We start from the raw sequence: 20,520 nt of genomic DNA, 5'->3' as shown, positions 1-20,520 counted from the left end.
AGTGAATGCCACTTTCACTAATCAAGGGAACAATCCATACTCAAGTCATTATAATCCGGGTTGGAGAAATCAACCAAACTTTTCTTGGAAAAACCAAGGGGATGGTGCAAACCCTCCTCAAAATCAAGGTTACCAAGCTAAGTATGTTCCCTCTCATTTGCAAAATCAAAATTCTCAAGGGTATCGTCCATCTTACTCTCCTCTTAATGTGAACCAATCTCTAATCCTTAATTGTGTAACTCTCATTCCTGCTCTCAAGGTCCTTCTAGGAGTTCCTCTTTTGAAGAGAAAGTTTTATTAACTTAGAGAAGCTTGGAGGCTAACACTCAAATGCTTTACTCCCATTCTCAATCTATTGTAAAGCCAGAAACCCAAGTAGGACAAACAGCTAGCACCTTGAATGCAAGAGAGAAAGGGAAATTTCCTTTTCATCCCAAGCACAAACCTCAATATATGGTGGAAGCAACTCCCCCATTGGGAGGCCCTATACATGACCAAGTGAATTCCATCACCACTTTGAGAAGTGGAAGAGTAATTGACAATAAGGTTGATGAACCTAGTGAAGAGAGTGAACCAGTGCAACCAAATGTTGGCACCCGTCCCGTTTTCGATCTTATTCCTCATTCACCTAGGCAAAAGGATCACATTAAGAAAAATCATCATCATCTAGTGCTTTTGAAAAACCCTGTGTGAACCAAAGTCTTCGTTTCCATAAGCTTTGCAAAAATCTTCATCTTTTGAGAAACAACAAGGTAAAATCAATGAAATGATTGAGGTGTTTAGGCAAGTTAAAGTGAATCTTCCTCTACTTGATGCCATTCATCAAATCCCCGCTTATGTAAAGTTCTTGAAGGATTTGTGCACATAAAAGAGGAAATCAAAGAGCCAAGCACCTAGGAAAGTCTTGCTCACTGAGCAAGTGAGTTCTATTTTGTAACATAACACCTTCCCAAAGTACAAAGACCATGGCTCTCCTACCATTTCATGCACCATCGGTGATCATGTTATCAATAGTGCTCTTTTGGATTTAGGAGCGAGTGTGAACCTTCTTCCCTATTCGGTTTATGTTCAATTCGGTTTGGGAGATTTGAAGCCCACGTCGGTAGTTGTGCAACTAGCCCACCGGTTTATAAAAAAGCCCCGTGGGATCATTGAGGATGTGTTGATTAAAGTTGATACGTTCTTTTTCCCGATTTATTTCGTTGTCATAGACACGAAACCGGTTGCCAACCTAAAGAATCAAATTCCTGTTATCCTTGGCCGTCCTTTCTTGGCCACTACTAATGGTAATATAAATTGTAGGACAGGGGTAATGAAAATTTCTTTTGGGCACATGAAGGTAAAATTGAACATCTTTAATCTGATCCCAAACTCTTTTGACAAGCATGAAGAGGTCAATGTTGTTGAGAAAATTGTTGAAAAAGTGGTTGAAAGTCTACCAATTGTTGAGTCACCAAAGTCAAGTGTAATCCCCTTCAATGATTCTTCCCAAGATTCTACTTCAAAATCTAAGTTTGAAAAGGCATGGAAGCCTAAAAGTCTATCTTTGGGTGTTGAGAAAAGTCCACCCCACACTATTGATTCAAATCTAACAAATTCCTTAGGGAATTATTTCTTGGGTGGGATTCAAAGTGTCTTACATTCTATGGAGAGGGGAATGTCAAACAAGATTTTTGATCCGGGCTAAGTAGCCCAACGTCTTGCTAGAGATGTTAAACACTAGCATTCGTAGGGTTTTTAATCCCTATTCCTCCCTCATTTCTTCTTTTGTTATCTTTTGCATTGTCTAGATATGTTTCAAAGTGTTTCATTCGAGTTTCCAGGCATTTTACAATATTTCCTGCACTTTCTGTGTCATTGATGATCGATTGCAGAACCTTAGCGATCGATCGCCATCTGCAGTGTCCAGTTTTGCCTTGAAACATGCTCTCGGTATCTATCCTTCATGAGTATTCATGATTGATCGTTGACCTTGGTGATCAATCACTCCTGTGCATCAAAAATTTCAATCTTTCAGAGTATCATTCATAAACTTGACGATTAATCGTCAATCTTGGTGATTGATCGCACTAGTTCTTTTCATCCTTTGTGAATATTCACAATCGATCACCAAGGTTCAACGATCGATCGCCCTGGAGCCAAAATTTCCTTCTTCAAAATCAATTTCGGGTCAGTAATGGATCATTGACTAATTAGCGAACGATCCTCAATCTACGATCGATCACACTTTGACAGATCAAATTTCAAAAAAAAAAAAATGCTTTGGCCATTCATTTCTCCCTAACCCTAATATTTTTTAATCTTTTCTCTATCCTCCTTCTTATTTCTTTCCTTCTTTTCTTTTTCTTTTTCTTTTTCTTTTTCTTTCTCTTCTTCCCTCATTCTCTCTCTAAACCTCTCGGCCTTCCTCTCTTCTCTATATATCAATCTCATCTCCTCCCTCACCTGAATCCACCCTCCCCTCATAAACCCTAACCCTAGCCACCACTCTTCTTCCTCACCCCATCTCCCTATCAAGCACCCTAACAACCACTGAACCGAAGCCTTTGCCGATCGCCGGCAGAGCTCCTGGCCTGAAGGCCGAGCTCTCCTCTTCTCCTCTCAGTTCTTTCTCTGTTGGAGTCTCTATTCTCTATATTCTCTTGCTAATTTAGGCCAAGGAGAAACTGGTGAGCTCACCTGTAACTTCCGGCGAATCTCCGGCGAGTCTCCACATCTTCTTTGACCACGGTAGGCCAGAATTCTCCAGTTCTTCCTGAGTCTCTTTATTTCCTCTTCTCTTTCATCTCGGGGATGTTCAATTTTTTTTTTATTATTTTATTTAATTTATTTCATTTTATTTTATATGTTTGTTTTATGTCTCTGTATATATCATTATTGAAATTCAAAATGAAAAACCAAAAAAATTGAATAATTGAAAAAGAAACCCAGAATGCTTGAGACTGTAATTTAACTATGGACTATGGGACTTGAAACTTGGGTCTGTGATGTTGAAATTGTGGAGGTTGGGCTTAATTTTTATGGTTGAAGTGTGGGTTGCTATTTTTTGTGAATGGAAAATATGCTTGTTGTTGATGGAGAATGGGTATTGTGAATGGATTTTATGGGACTACCTTGTTGTTAATGTTGTGTGTTGTTGAAAGAGAATGGAAAATTGTTGAAGTGGAGTTTGTTTGTTGTTGAAAGGAGGATGGGTTTTAAATGAATTGGCTTTGTTGTGTTGTTGTTAAAATAAACTGTGACATTGAATGAATGTGTATGCATGTACTTATCTTTGTTTTAAAATTCTGGAAATTACAAATGTTATATATATATACCAATGTTGATGGACATTTTTGTGAATGTATATATCCAAGTTGTTAAAGTCCAATTTGTCATGTTTGGAATTTTGAGATGAGATGTTGAGATTGTCTTCATGGTTGCATTTTCATTTCAAATGTCTAAATGAACTTTGTTGTCACAAACATTTGAGATGGTTATCTTTGTTGAATAGAATTGAAACATAGAAAGTAGATTTGTATGTTGTTCTTTGAAGTTCACTTGTGAAGCATGATTGTCTAAAATGGAAATTGAATTTTTGTCTTTGTGAATTCATTTGAGAAATGGAAAGTTGTAATTAAAAAAATTGGGATTGTTGAAGTGTTGTAATTGAAATTGAAATTAAATTGTTGAGGAAGAGATAAATATTGAACTTTGAAATTAAAATTCCTTGAAAAATTATTTGATGTGCATTCTTTTGAATTGACAATTTGAAAGCATTTCCCCATTTCATTTCATTTGCTTAAGCCTAAGTGTGGAATTGCATGGATTTGTCTAAGTTGTCTAAATGCATCAAAGTGTTTTGAAATGGAACTTTTTGCAAGGTTTTGGTCTTTAAATTGATACATGCTCATGGTTAAGGTACAAATTTTGAAAAATGATCTTTGAAAGTTGGAAATTTCAGTTGTGAATAAGTTTTTGGTTTTCAAAAGTTGAAATATGAGTTTTTAGACTTTGTATTGGAATGTGAAGTTTAGTTTTTAAATTCCTTCAATTGTTGAGTGTTTCAATGCATGTTTCTTTTGAGAATGGTTATCTACAATGCATGTGAATGCTAGAACTCCAAAGTTTCAAAAATTTCAATTTTGAACCAAAGTTTTGAAATTTTCCAAAATTGTCCAAAATGCCCTTAAATGAGTTGAACTTGCTCTATTTTTCATCCAAATGCATGTTTCAGGTGCCATTGAGTTTGTTCTTGTTCAATTTTTGATTCTTTCCATGTGAGGGCATCTATTTGATATCTTTGGAGCTAAATTGTTGAGAACTTGAGATTTTTTTGAAAAATGTGATGAAATGTCAACTTTAACCCAACTTTTTGACGTCAAAGTTGTGATGTTGCATAATAAGCTTGAAAATGGCCTAATGTAATCTTTCTTAGAATAAGTGTCGTGTTTTTGGAATAAAATGCAAGTTTCTTTGCTTGTAAATACTTTTGTCAATAATTGCACATTTTTGTCACATTGTTGATTTTTTAAGCATGTTTGCACTTTTAAATAATCTTGTGTTACAATATCATGGAACATGCATCTTTGAATAAGTTTAAGGGAAAACTGAATGTTTTGAGTTCAAATTGCAATTCTAAGATATCATTGTCATTCTTTGGCCTTAATACACACTTGTGGGTATTAAATTGAACTTAGAAATGCCATTTGAAATAAGTTTAGGGGGAATGTTGTCTTGATATGAAATGTGTTTAAACTTGAACCAAATTGTAATTTGTGCTTAAGTTTAGCAAATTTGAACATGAAATGCCATCTTACTTGTCTAATATCTTTGTGGTTCTTTCTTGAAAAGCTTGTAAGGGCTTGAGACCGAGGTTCTTAACTGATCATTGCTTTTGATCCAAAAAGGGGTAAGATTCCTATCCTTCTTATTCTATACCATTATTGCTTATAAATTTCTTAGAAGGGGGTTGTGAGCCATAAACGATCATTTTTGTTCTTTATATTACTTAGTGGGGGTCACGTGCCTTGAGTGATCGTAGGTTGTTGATTTGATTAAAATTGGAGAAACGGATTTTTTTGTGGATGGAGTTTGGCTTTGAATATTGTGCATCATTTCTAAAATGCGTCATAGGTTGCATACCATGTATATAATTCATCTTTTGAAATTGTTCATTATAACATGCTTAGGATAGAAGTGTTTGCAACCATGCATTCCACTTAGTCTCTATTTCATGATGTACATGCTTCTTGAGTTCTAGATAGACATTTGCTCCATGTCATCATGATTGCTCCATTGGTCTTAAATGTTAAAATTGTAGACATTCTTGCTTAGGAAATGATACGATGTCATCCAAGGGTCTACTTGCCTTAAAATTGCAAAATCTTCTTCAGTATTAGGTTTGTGAATTCAAGTTACATGTTTTGTGCACATCACATCCTAGACTTGTCACATTGGTTACATGTTTGCATAAATTTCAAAAAGTGACTCTGTTTTGCCCTCTTTACTACCATTGCACCATGTTGTATGTTTGAGATTGTTTATTGTGCCATGATCCATTCTTTGCCAGTTGAAGCATGTTTTAGTTTCAAAATGTGAAAAAATGGTTTGAATGCTATTCTTGAAGCATTCTTGATAATTTCTTGCACAAATATGTTCATTTCTATATATCCTCTGTTTCTACTTGATTCAGGCATACTTGATGTTTTATTTCTAGATACTTATCTCATTCCTAGATCTGTGTACTGATTTCTATATGTTGTTTCTCCAGATGTAGCAGAAAAGACACTTGTTAGGAAGAAAGTAGCCAAGCCTCCATATCCCCCTCCATCTCTAGAAGAGGAGTCTTCTTTATCTAAGGTTAAGGTGACTGCATCATCTTTCAGTGCCTTATCTATGGACATACAGGACCCCATTGTCAAAGCAGGTCCTGATCCGTATTTCTCTGGGAGAGAACAGGAGCCTGAGCATACTTTTGATACTGATTTATTTTCCCGGCTTGAGTAGACTAAATGGGCCTATGATGAGATAAAATGGCATGGCACTACTACTATTCTTACTCCGACCAGCGGCGAGGTGTATCCCCCGTTGGTGTCACCTCCGGCAGGATGACGATGACCCATAGATCTTTCATACTACTGTGGATGGGTGAGATATTATTATTTTTACAGTCTCCATAGAGATAGCCTATGGATGCCCCCACATGTCTCCAGTGGTCACAGAGACTGAACAACTATTATACCCAATCATTCTAGAGTATCCTTCAGAGATAGATATAGCTGCAGTTCTTTCTCCTTAGACAACCTATTTAGGTAACCCTTATACGAAGCGTGTTGATATTCCCTCCAGATTATGGTTTCTTGACACTGTGTTGTTCCGCATTGCCTTTCTATCTGGGCATAATACACAGAGGCGGGAGGGGATCTTGAATACCCTTTGTAGTTTCAACCAGGATGTTAGGTTTCGATTCCTCCTCTTCTCTGGGAGATTATCCACAAGTATTAGGATAATCTAGTGTTCAAATAGAATGAAAAAGCCAAGTCCTAGTCCCTACCCTTTGGCCACTTGATCATACAGATTTTAGCTGACCAGGGCTTCCCATTTGACCCAAGAGCCAAAGCCGGTCGACAGGAGAGATCATAGGAGGTATGGTGCAACCTAGTGGAATAAGAGTTATAATGTCTGTTAGGCCAGTTTGAAAAGGGCTGCGTCGAAGAGGCTCCAAATTGTAGATTCACAGAAGGGATCTCAGAAGGGATCACCTACATCTTACAAACCTAAGTCGAGGCAGTACACTACTTCCGACACATCCCAGCCTCTCACCACATCCCAGTTTCAGATGGGCATTTCATCAGCTCAACCTCCACCTCTAGCAGCTCAGACAGGCCTATCCTCTCAGCACGCTAGCTCTGATTCCAATCTCTGAGGCGATGTTACTCAGCTCCAGTTTGAGCTTAGATCATTTGATGCCCGGATGGTTTAGAGGGTTGCCGATATTGAAAGAGGTATCACTGATATGAGGAGGGATGTTGCACAGCTCAGGAGTGATGTAGCCCAGTTTCGCAATGACATGACTAGCTTTCGCAGTAAGGTTACCGATATGTTTAAGCACATCACCGATTTGCTCAAGCCACTGTCGGATGTTATTTCATGACTCCGTACTTTCTTTATTTTACTCATTTACCTACTTTGATATTATCTCATACTTTCTGATACATTGCTATTTTGGGGATTTACATTATTTTGATATATTTTGCTTGGTTTTGGTTCATTATTTTTAGATATTGGTTTTGGATTTCTGGCTTTGGATTTACTTTCAAATATTGATTTTTGGATATTGATATATTTTGCCTTGGGTTTTGGATATTTTGGATATTATTCCTATATGCCATATTGATTATGCCCATTCAGTCCTAATTCTCCATTCTATCTCTAATTATTATTATTGATGCATATGCTTTGACAGTTGCTAGTGTGACGTTTTCAGACAGGTTTTTGGAATCTAATTTTGGGGGTACGCCTTCCAATGCTAAGCTTTTCATTGACGGGTTCTGTATGCTACGCCCATTTGGTATACTCTTTCCACTATCTGTTGCTATCTTTGTATATTAAGGACAATGAACAGATTAAGTTTGGGGGTGTTTTAGCATGTTGCACTTTATTTTCTATGCATTTGATATTATTTGAGAGCTTAGTGATGATTTTGATCTTTTGAGGGTTATGTTACTTAGAATTTAAAAATTGCTTGACTTGAGAGTTCAATACTCCTTGTATGCCTTTGGGATATCATTTGGGCCAAATTTTTTAAAAGATTGATATCATGCTTGTTTTTGTTGTCCATATCACCTTATTTGTGTGGTTGTTTTGAGATTCATCTCTAAATTTCTACACTTGCACATGCGTACACTAGTATTCAATTGTGGGGTACTATGACGACCCTGGATTTTTTAAGCCAGTGTGTCCTGTGATGACCTGATATGGATCCAGAATGCAGAATCAAAAGATGAAACAATGGTCTTTAGAGATACAACATGTCTCAAAGACACTAATGTGATGCTCAAGGAGGTCACAGAACCCAAAGGAAACAAATGCGGAAACGGCGTTTCAAAAACAGACAAGAATGAACCTAGGGGAAAAATAGTCATTTCCAACATGAAAGTGGGTGCTACCGAGCACACCATTGGAAAGATAATGAAAAATTAATGAACTTAGACTTAAGAATCACTTGATTCGGAGTCTAGATGAAATAGATATGGCTAACGGAAGAAGAAGGGGCAAAAAGGTCAAAAGGCGCCAACCCTAGAACATCTAACCGGTTAGGAGACCTTTTTAACCGGTTAGGAGGCAAAAAATCATGACCACTACACTGCCCAAGCACATCTAACCGGATACGAGGAATCTACCATTCGCACACTTGTGCTACAACTCAGCAAAAACCTGGCAGTAAGGGTTTTTTTGGCAAAAATTGGAATTTTGAGGGCCAAGATGACATTTTTTTGGAAAAATACAAAGAAGAAACCCCTCTCAAAATCGAGTTAACTACCTGACATCGTAAAAGAAATTAAAAAAAACTCACTGTAAGATGACCAAAATGCCCCTCCATGAAATCAGGTCATGAGGGTCCAAAAAACTGCCAAATGCAAAACTGAAAGCTGAACTTCGTGAACGATTTTCGGTACCAAGATGACATTTTTTGGAAAAACATGAAGAAGAAACCCCCACCTAAAATCACGTTTTCTATTCAACCATGTTGAAAGAAGAAAATAAAAATATAGTGAAAAGTCTAGAATGCCACTAGATCAGATTGTGCAATAAAGATGCAAAGTGAGTCCATAAGAGGCTCATTTCACCAAGGAAGTAGTTTTTCTTGAAAACTATCATGTACACAAACGTAAGTTACCTAATAGGATGTGCTACAATGGTCTATGGCTTAAAAATATCACTGATGCAAAATACGACCCCCCGACGGCCAAAATGACAAAAATGGAACTTGAAATGAAAACTCGGAATTCAAAATTATGAAATGGTTTCAAAATACCATTTGGCCCTTGACCACACTTTATACATGATTAGTGAGACCCTATGGAAGAATCAAAATGGAATTCCCACACCCGATGCAAACATGGTAAAGCAATAACTCAATATTTTTCTATATTTTCATAATATTCCATGAAATTAAAAATTACATAGGATACAAATTACATATCATTAGCCTCCGGCCTCATCTCATACATGTCAAATACATTGTAAAGAGTGTATTCATGTACACATTACATATATGGAATCAAATATACACATTTTGACATAAAAGGCTATAAGTGACATTCCAAGCCAACCTTTAAGAGAATTAAAAACCTTTAAGTCTACAATCATCCAAGCAATGATGAACATCATGAACCAAGTCTTCGTACCTGAACAAAACCCCAGTAACTTCGGGGTGAGTAAACAAGTTTACTCGTAGAGAATAAGCATGCATGACTCGATTTCTTTAGAGATTTTTACATTGACTTGAAACAATTCAAAAGGGTCATGCCACCTAATGTCTATGTGAAAGGTTAGATTCAGGGAGCATCCTAAGCTATCTTAGAACATTTCTAGCATAAATCACATCATGCATGCAATCCTAAACAACATAAGGGCATGCTATACAAAGCAACAAGATATAAATCCTCAAAGTTATCAACTTGAAATCTAAAATGCGAAAACAACTAAATATAACAATTTAGCATAGATGTACTTAACAACATCAAAATCGCCAATAACCAAAACCACAAGTCACAATTAAACATAATTGTCAACTTGGAATTGAATGCGAAATCAAAGAGTGGAAGACTTGGACATCATGCCTTGGATAAAGCCAAGACCTAAACGGTTATTCCGGGCATTAACCTGCTAGAAAGACCACCCTAGTGTGCATTATAAATGGGGAGAACTCATACCTCCCGCACTAGAGCCAAACTCTAGCCATGTCACTTGTAACAATGTCCCAAGAGAATCCAAAATATATCAATTTCAAAACTTATACACAATATTAAGGCATATATACCACCTTCCATGCACAAGTAGGTTGAAACCATACAATCCATGCCTTAGAGTTTCAATTTTAAAATGGCATACACAATGTCAATCACCAAGTGTGCAATTCGTTACACAAGGAAACAATATATTCCATAAAGAAAACATGTACTTATGAATATAAATATAATAACAATGTTATCCAATGCTCAAAACACAACCAAGTGAATACATAATAAGTCCAAGTCCATGATTTGAATATAGAAACAACTTCTAAAACACAAATAGATCCATAGAGCCATTAGATAGAATTTAATTAAACAAAATAATTAAGTTCTCTAGATTTCAAATCAAATTCAAATAACCTCTAATCAATATATGTTAAACAACATAGCATGCTCATTACATATATCAAATCAAAAGTGCAAAATGAGCAAGATATCATTAAATAGAATTTAATTAATCTAAATCAATTAAATATCTAGATTTCTAAAGTTGTTCAAATGATCTCAAATTAATATATGTCAAAGACTAAGTCATAGTCATACCATATATCAAGTCAAAAATGGAATACAAGCAAAACATTAACTAGAATTTACATCAAATTAAATTCATTAAATCTCTAGATTTGAAAAAGTATCTCTCTAGAATCCAAGGGAAATCAACAAAAAATGGCAAACCCTTCAAGGGTTATGAAGAGGAGGATGAGGGGAACAAAAAGTATTCCCAAGGTTAAGCTTGGAAATCAATGGAAGGCTCTCAAAAATCAAAGTTAAAGCTTAAGGCTTTTAGGTTTCATCCATGGAGGCTAGGGTTTATGGTGAGGAAGGTAGAAACATAATGTGAAAAAGTGTGAGTGGAGGAAATAGAAATCCTCCACTCACTATGTGATCCTACACCATGGTTAACACACACATCTAAGGTCAATTGTACAAAAACCCTCATTTAAAACCATAATCCCAAAGTGGCCCAAAAATTATTGCAAAATTTAATTTGTGAACCTATACTTGTCACAAATCCAAGGTTCCTTCCTAGGCTTAATCTCAAGCCTGAACTTGTCAACTATCTAAGCCAACAAGTGCACCAATCCTAGGCCAACAAGTGGGTGAATCTCAACCCTCCAAATGTCAAGAGATCATGCTTCCAAGTCATTCCACCCCAAAGCCAACAAGTGGCGCCATGAGAATGTGACACTTGTCACATTTTCTAAAAATTGCAAAGAAGTCCTTTTTAAAAATATCTTCCAAATTAAACTGCAAAATGGTCCCTAAGATGAAAAATAATTACTTTATTTAATTACACTAAAACCCCACAAGTTAAGAATATTACAAAAAAGTTATGCATCCATACCCTTTACTAGAAAAGTAAACACTTAACATGCTTTTCTAAGAAAGTAAAAATACACATGGCATGGATTTTAAATATCATCGATGCATGCAAAACCGGAATCAAATCCGAACACAAAAAGTGAGGTTGTGCAAGGAAAAATGATAAACGAGAAAAAGACGAAAAGTGAATAGTGTCCAGAAAAATAAAAAATGTGGAAATATCACAATCCTCAAAGGAAGTTGTCAATCCAAGGAAAAGAATCTCAGAAATATTTTAGAGCGCTCGAAACGACATTAAGTGACGAAAAACCGAACACAGTAAAGAAAAGACAACGGAAAAAAAATATCCGAAAAAATATGAGAAAAGGAAAGGAAGAAAAAGACCGGGTCATTACAGCCTTCCCACCTTAAAGGGATTTCATCCCCGAAATCCAGCCCTAACAAAACAAAAGGCGAAACTAAGATAACTACGGAGTTCTTCTCCGAGTATCCCACTCAACCTGCTACAAAAGTAATTCCAAAACTAAAAGATAACATACAACCCAATGTCATTCGCACCCATGTGCTCACGACAGGATAACCCCTTAGAAGAAAAGTGACAATACGGCGATACTACAAGGCGAAACTCACATGATGAGCGTTGAAAAGTGCGCATTTAAACCCCTTAAGCTTAGGTATTCTAGAATCTTTATCTATCTTATTTTCTCGCTTTAGATTGATTTTGTATTATTTCCATTTTCAGGTACTTATCCCCAAAATAAGCTAACTCAGCTAAATAAGAGCATAATTGAAGCAATCTTGAGATAAATCAAAAAAAGGAGTAAAGTGGGAGCAAAAGGAAGCAAGTGGTGGAAATTCAGCAAGTTCGATCGATCTCAGAAAATATTCGATCGATCGAAAGTTCATCAATCTCAGCATTCCAAGATGGATCCAAGCTTTCTTGTCCTTATCCAAAGATCCCACAAAGTTTGATCAATCCAACTTTCTTCTGATCGATCGACAAGATTCCATCTTATCCACTTGTACCACCCTACCTACCATATTTATCTTTTTCCCAAAAATATCTTCAAAATATCTCAGATTTATTTTTATCCAAAAATGAGCCACCATAGATGATCAATCCAGCTTAAATTTGATATATCTAAGCTATGTTCGATTGATCGAACTTCCCAAATCCCGAGAAAATCCAATTTTAAGCTCACTAAAAGTTGTCTCATATCCAATCATTGGAAGGAATATTGGTATACGAGCCCAACTCATTTGGGGTGATATTTAACCTACCTATATAAGGAATATGAACCACTTTTTGAGGGATATACTTAAGAGTAGATAGAGACACAATTTCCATATTCTTAGTGAAGACGAAAGGAAATGAGGAGGCTAGAGACACAAGCTTGGAGTTCTTCTATCAACTAAGAAGAGGAGCAATCTCTACAGTGGAGTTAGCCCTTGAGGGTTGGAGGACACCATCCATGAGTGGCTAGACATCCTCTTGGGGCTAGAGTTAGCCCTAACCATGCTTTCTACATCTTGATTTATGTATTTTTGAGGGGATTTGTATTGTGATACATGTTTTGACACTTATATATAAATAGATCTTGTTTATTCAATGATTTGTGTGGTTTAATGCTTCCAATTGATCATTTCATTTTATCCATATGTCTATGTATGCTAGAATAGATGTTCATGTGTTTATCTTTATTTCTTGTGTTATTGGTGCATGTCTATGTGTATTAATGCTATAGATCTAGAGATTGTCAAGATATAGTGCTTAATGGAATGTTCTTGTGATTTGTTTGATGGTTCATACTCATTTCTTGATGGATTGTGCCTCTCCCTTAGTTTAATTAGTTTAATTTCATGTCATTTGCTTAATTGAAGTGTAGTTGTAGTTTAGGTGTTAAATGGGAAGACAATCCATGCTTGTTGTTTGATGTTCCATACTTTTGAAAGCAAGTAGCATATATCTCTAACCTTGTGATGTGTTTGGATTGTGAGCTTAATGAAAGGATTAATGGCTTAATTTGTTATATTGTGCTATCCACCATGTTGCTTAGACAATATATGCTTAATTTGTCATGCATGCTTGTTGAAACAACCACACACACACACACACTATGTTGCAATACATATTTTCCCCCTCATTAACCATTCATTAAGGGTGTAGAAAAGCTAGGATTAGTGGTGATCGCTAAACCCCAAGTTCTCTCTCTTATTTTCTCTCCATTACATTTGATTGCCTACTTTAGTTTAAATTGCATCTTAGTATAATTCAACCACCAACCAATCTTTTGATCACTCAACTTACTAACCCTAATCTCGATTCCACAACCTAATACGACCTACCAATCCCTTGGGATGATCCCTACTTGCCCTAACTATATTTTTAGTGAAAGGTAGTAGTGGCAATTTCTAAATGTAAAACTTGGCTACATTCATTATAGCTCTACACCATTATCTTTTAGTGCACAAACTTTGGATTTTGGGGTGCGACACCCGAAGTAACACCAAGTTTTTGGCGCCGTTGCCGGGGAATGATTGAAAACAACATCATATTTGTGGAATCAATTAGGAATTAGTACTCTTTTGATTGTGTCTTTACTTTGTTTTCAGTTTAGTTACTTATTGTGTTGGTTCTTGTTTGACTAGGTGCATTGAAAAAAAGGTGAGTAAAGGAGCATTTCAAGCAAGGAGCTAAGCAAAGCAAAGCAAAAAGGCAAAATTCTAAAAATTTGCAAGGCTAAAAACTGAAAAATAAATTGAAGTGCTAAAGGACCCTTTGTGAGCTCTTTCTTAACTCAATCTCTAGTTAAATCGTCGGCCCACGTGGAGGCTTGTATTTCAATTCTTAGATAAATCGTGAGCTCACGTGGAGGCAATTTACTTTTCTTTGCATATTGTTGATAGCATGGGAGTATGGGATCATTGTACGTGGAGGAAGTTTGTTGATTGTTGATTTCTTGCGAAGGTGAAGTGTTTGTTCATTACTTGTTGCTTGTTGTGTTTTGTTGTGCATACATGGTCGTAGATCATTGAAACCTACTCTTGTCCCTCTAAATTTTCATCTTGAATCCATTATTCGAAACCCTAGGGGAAGAGGAAGTTCTAGTCAATCCATTTCATCATTGGAAGTACATAATGAGGACCATGTGGAGGACCTTGGTCACATAGACCAACAAGGTATTCTCCACCCCAATGTGCATCATGATAACATGCAAGTACCATTAGGCATGCCGAGGCCATTCGTTCACCCACCATAACAACAAGGCTAAGTTCCATTGGGAATGCCAAGGCCAATCTATGCTCCACCACCTCCCATCATTCAAAGCAATTAAGGTGCCCATGTTACACCTTCAATTGCTAATCCTCCCCTTACTTTAAGAAATCACTATGTGCCTAATGAATACAATGCACCCACATGCATTCAATTGCCAGCATTTAGAGCACACCACTATGAGATCAAACCACACACCATTCAAATGCTTCCTAACTATCATGGACTTCCAAGTGAAGAACCTTACAAGCATTTGGATGAGTTTCTTGAAATATGTTCCACCGTGAGATATACGGACATGCCGGAAGAGGTCTTAAGGCTTAAACTTTTTCCATTCACCCTTAAAGACAAGGCAAAATATTGGTTTAACAATCTTAGGCCTTTTTCAATAACTTCTTGGGCAGAAATGCAACAAGAGTTCTTGAAAAAGTACTATCTGGTTTTTAAGACCAATGCCATGAGAACCTCAATTCGAGAGTTTTCACATGGGGATAGGGAAATGTTCCATGAGGCATGGGAAAGATTTAATGAATTGTTTAGGAAGTGTCCACATCATGACATGCCCAAATGGCAATTAGTTCAATATTTCTTTGAGAGCTTATCAGACAATTATAAGGGTATGGTTGATGCTTCCATGGGTGGCTCTTATATTGATAGGCATGAGGATGACGTGTGGCGTCTTTATGAGAGCATGAGTGAAAATTCCTTGCATCAAACTTTACCTTCCAAGAATGGTAGGAATTCAAGTGGAAGGAAGAGTGTTGGCTTACATCAAGTTAACCATTCCAATGAAATAGCCCACGAGATGAAATCCTTATCTCAAAGGTTTGATAAATTCTTGATCAACTAAAACTCGGCAAATCAAGTATCTTCCGTCCCTAACAATTCCCATCATGCATCCAATGAGACATGTATGATTTATTCAAGTGTTTTACATTCTACTTCCAATTGTCCCCATGGATATATGCGAAATGAGCATCATGAACAAGTCAATGCATTTGTTAATTAATTGAACAATCCTTATGGCAATCATTATAATCCTAGTTGGAGGAATCACCCGAATTTCTCTTGGAGAAACCAAGGGGAAGGCTCAAACTCTCCCCAAGGTGGTTTCCAAGGGAAATATGTTCCACCTCCAATGCAAAGTCAAGGTTCCCAAGGTTTTAGATCATCATTTCAATCACAAGGAAATCAATTTTCTAATTCTCATTTTCCTAATCAACTATCATATTTTCAAGGAAATGCTACGAGTCCCACTTTTGAAGAGAAAGTTTTGACCGCTTTAGGCACTCTAGAGGCGAACACTTAATTGTTTCATTCTCATTCTCAATCCATTGCTAAGCTAGAAACCCAAGTAGGGCAAATAGTTAGTACTTTAAATGCTAGAGAGAAAGGGAAAATGCCTTTGAATGTCCCACAAAAGCAACAATGTGTTGTGGAGACTCATTCCTCATCGGAAGGTCACACAATAGAGCATGTAAATGCGGTGACTACCTTGAGAAGTGGGAAGATTGTGGACAACCAAGTGGGTATGTCCAATGAAGAGAGTGAACCGGTGCAACCACAAGTTGACACCCGTCCTATTTCACATCCTATTCCTCCATTGCATATGCATGATCTTTCAAATGAGAATATCTTGAAAAGTGATTTGAAAAGTGATTTTGAAAAGAAAAATTTGTAACATGATTTCAATACTTCTTGTGTTGAAAAGACTTTAAAGAAAATGTCTGAAAAGGTTTTTGAGCCAAGAGCTCCATTCCCGGATGTCTTAAAAGGATCCATTTCAATTGACAAGCAAAAGGCTAAAACAAATAAAATTATAGATGTGTTTAGGCAAGTGAAAGTCAATCTTCCACTTTCGGATGCAATCAAGCAAATTCTGGTTTATGCCAAGTTTCTGAAAGACTTATGCACCCAAAAGAGGAAGAACAAAAGCCAAGCACCTAGGAAAGTGGTCTTAACTGAGCAAGTAAGCTCAATTTTGCAACATAACACTCTTCCGAAGTTTAAGGACCCCGGTTCACCTACCACTTCATGCATCATTGGAGATCATATCATTAATCGGGCTCTTCTTGACTTAGGAGCAAGTGTTAATCTTCTTCCATACTCGGTATATGTCAAATTAGGCTTAGGATACTTGAAACCGACGTCGGTGGTTTTTCAACTTGCTGACCGATCCATCAAAAAGCCTAGGGGTATCATTGAGGACGTATTGATTAAGATTGATAAATTCTTCTTCCCTGTTGATTTTGTTGTCATTGACACGGAACCGGTCCCGAATCCTAAGAGCCAAATTCCCGTTATCCTTAGCCGTCCTTTCTTGGCAACCGCGAATGCCAACATTAATTGTAGGAAGGGAATAATGAAGATCTCATTTGGCCACATGAATGTGAAGTTGAATATCTTTAATCCAACCCCCAATTCATTTGACAAGCTTGAAGATTTGAACGTTGTAGAGAAATATCATGACCTTGAATGTGAAGGAATAGAGTCTTTGTGTGAAACCAACATTCCAAAAAATTCATCTTCAACCTTGAATTCTAAGAAACTTATTTCAAAATATTGTTTTGAAAGGGCATGGAAGCCCAAAGATCATTGTGACCAAGGACCGAAAACTTCTTTTGAGCTTAATCCAACAAGTTCCTTAAAGAACCATTTGTTGGGTGGAGTTTAAAACATCTATTACCCCGTCAAGGAGGGGATGCATTATAAGATGTTTGATCTGGGCTAAAAGAGCCCAATGTCTTGCTAGAGACGTTAAAGACTAGCAAGGCATTTCGTAGGGTGTGAAAACCTTATTCCTCACTCATTTCTATCTTTAATTTCATTTCTTGCGAAGTTTAGATATTAGCTTTGGGTTCATATGCATTGTTAGGAATTGTGATTAGGATTGCATGCATTTTTATGTTGAAATTGAGCATTTTGCATAAGTTTGATCGATCTCAAAATGAGTTCGATCGATCAAACTTCCCACCTACATCAAACCTGTATCCAAATCACCTTCTGTCCCATCGATCGAGAAAAACCTGCATATTTCAGCTCTCTGTCCCATCGATCAAAGACTTCCTAGATCGATCTGAAGTTCTTCGATCGATCCAACTTCACCATTGGATCGATCTGCAGTGTCCAACACTTAGAAAAAATTTTGAATCCAAAAACTTGTATATTTTTACTCTCTGTCAGATCGATCGAACATTTAGTTCAGATCGATCTCAATTATGGAATTCATTGCATTGACTCTGTTTTGACTTTTAAATTCTAAACTTAAAAAAATAAAAAATAAAAAAGATTTTATTCTCTTTTATTTTATTTTCTTTTATTTTTCCAAAAATCCAAAAATATTTTCAATTTTTAATTTTTAAATTTTCATATTTGATTTTTTTAATTGTTTATTCAAAAAAAAAAAAAAAAAAACCAAAAAACATTTTCAATTTTTAATTTTTCAAAAATTTTCAAAAAAAAACTCAAAAAATTTAGAAGAAAGATCGATTTAATTTCAATCGATTTGAAGTTGCAGTTCGATCGATCGAACTGGTTCGGGAAGGTTTTTTTAAAAAATAAAAAGTCAAGGGTTTGTAGATCAATTCAAAGATCGATCTACACCTTCTCAAACCCTCGTTCCCTTCGCCGCTGCATAACCCATCTTCTCCATCTCCGGCGAGACTCTGATGACCATCCCAAGCATCGATCCTCTCTCTCTCTTCCATCGTAGATCTCATTCCCATCTCACCCTTTCGCATCTCAACTTCCCTCTCGGTTTATAGGTGAGATCCGAACCCCTCTTGTGTTTCAAGCTTCGATTTAAGGAATCCATGCTTTAAATGTTAGATTTATGTTGTTTTGATGATGCATATCGCCATTGATGAAGCTTCAAATCTCTTTGAATACATGTATATATATATGTATATATGGTTTTATATGTTTTTGATTTTTGATTTGATTTTGGGGGTCAAGGGCTGAATCAAGTAACCAATGTTGATGCTTTGTTGTGTAGATGGGCCCACGACCATGTTCGTGAAGGCCCCGTGACATCCGCGTCACAGATCTGTGACTTTTCGAGTTTCACCTCACAGTTCGATCGATCGAACTTTTTCTTCGATCAATCTGTAATAGATCGATCTCACTTATTCTCGATTGATCGAACTTGCATCGATCTCACATTTTGTGATCGATCAAACTTCCCAGATATGCATCACACATTTCACACAACATCTCTTGTGTTTCATGCTATCTCATACATGCCCAATGCCTGTGTTTTCCACATTGGATGCATTCCATACTAATACTGTCTGGCATGCTTCACATCACGTCACTTATTCCTTATCAATTGCATAGATTCATGTTTCCTATCTGCTTTGTCTATCCTATTTTGACATACATGATTCTATAAATTGTGCTTTAATTTTTTATACTTGCATTGACTTCCTTTTTGCAAGTATTCCTTTTATTTTGCAAGCCATGGCTAAGGTCAAGATTGTTGCTCGCGGACATTATCATCGCAGGGCCAGGAGGAGATTGGACGATGGGGCAGGTCCATCTCACACCCAGGACCCCATTTATGAGTCCGAGCCAGAGCCCTCTTATATTCAGGAGGAGCCAGCAGAGCCCACTCCACCGTAGTCTCTATCCGAGCAGACATTGTCTCTATCCGAGCTGACATTACTTCACTCCGCACGGATGTCATAGTTGCATTACGTGATCTATCCAGAGATATCCGCAGAGCACGCCCTGCTCGTCCTTCCTCCTCCACTTGATCTTTCATTTCTTCTTATTCCTCTTATATATCTGTGATATCTGCATATTTTTGATACTGTTATATTATTTTGCGACTAGTCTGTTGGCCTTGATATCTCACCGGATGTACTATACTTTATTCTATTTTTTTTATTTTACCCATGATCTTTTGGATGTCATATTCTTCTATTGATATATCTGTCTGTGATTGACTCCATCAGGTGCGTCCCAGTGTTTTCAGTGAGAGAGAGACTGCCCAAAATTTTCAGGACCACCCTTATACCTCTCTCTATTTTCAGTTGCTATCCCATTTACACTTGCATGTCTACTGTGCACTATTATTATTCCTTTTGTTATTTGATGAGTTTTATCCAAGTGCTAAATTTTCAGGACCACAGTTAATCCCAAGTTTGGGGGGGCTATGCCACCTACTTTGGATATTTCTGTTCCGGTTATTCTTTGCTATAGTTGCACTGGTATACTCTTTCCTTTTGTTCTTTTTGCACATTGAAGACACTGTGCCATTTAAGTTTGGGGGTAATAGTGTGATTTGTAGTTTTTGCTTTAAATTCAAAATTTTGAGCATGACTTGTGTATTTGAGGGATTTTCTATGATTGGTCCATAACTAGCTATGAGTTTGATCTTTTGAGGACTATATTGCTTAAAATTTAAAAATTGCTTGACTTGAGAGTCCAATACTCCTTGTATGCCTTGTGGATGCCATTTAGGGGTAAATTTTTTCGAAAGATTGATATCATGCTTTCACTTGTGGTCCACATCATCCTGATTTTGCGATTATTTTGAGATTCACTCTAGTATTCTACACTAGCACAGGCGCACACTAGCATTCATTTGTGGGGTACATGCTTTGTTGATTATTGAATTGGTTATATCCCAATTGAGCTAGTAATGCATTGAAAGCTTTCATTTTGATAAAGGTGGATAACAACCCCTTTTCACTAAGTAGCCAGGATTCTAACCTCATCAAGCACTGAATTTCTTGCGCCGAATGGTGGAGGGCCCAAACTCTAGATTAATAATTGAACTTAAAAAAAAAAAAAAAAAAAAAAAGTTGCAAAAGCAATAAAAAAAACTGAGGATTTCTCCCAAAAGGTGAGAAGTGGGAAATGATTAGATGGAGGTTATCTTGATTTGTAGCCTAGTTGATTTGAGCTTGTAAGTCCTTA

General features: G+C 36.7%; 1 pseudogene; it reads right to left on the bottom strand.

Annotated features, from left to right (window-relative positions):
* Positions 1-15,060: 15,060 nt before the first annotated feature.
* Positions 15,061-15,159, bottom strand: LOC132283301 (small nucleolar RNA R71; annotated as a pseudogene).
* Between the last annotated feature and the right edge of the window lie 5,361 nt (positions 15,160-20,520).

The sequence above is a fragment of the Cornus florida genome, unplaced genomic scaffold (genome assembly GCF_030987335.1).
Source record: "Cornus florida cultivar Cherokee Brave unplaced genomic scaffold, ASM3098733v1 CherokeeBrave_3.0.0_Hap2_Chr01, whole genome shotgun sequence".
NCBI classification, from domain to species: domain Eukaryota; kingdom Viridiplantae; phylum Streptophyta; class Magnoliopsida; order Cornales; family Cornaceae; genus Cornus; species Cornus florida.
This window is presented reverse-complemented; position numbering and strand designations above follow the sequence as displayed.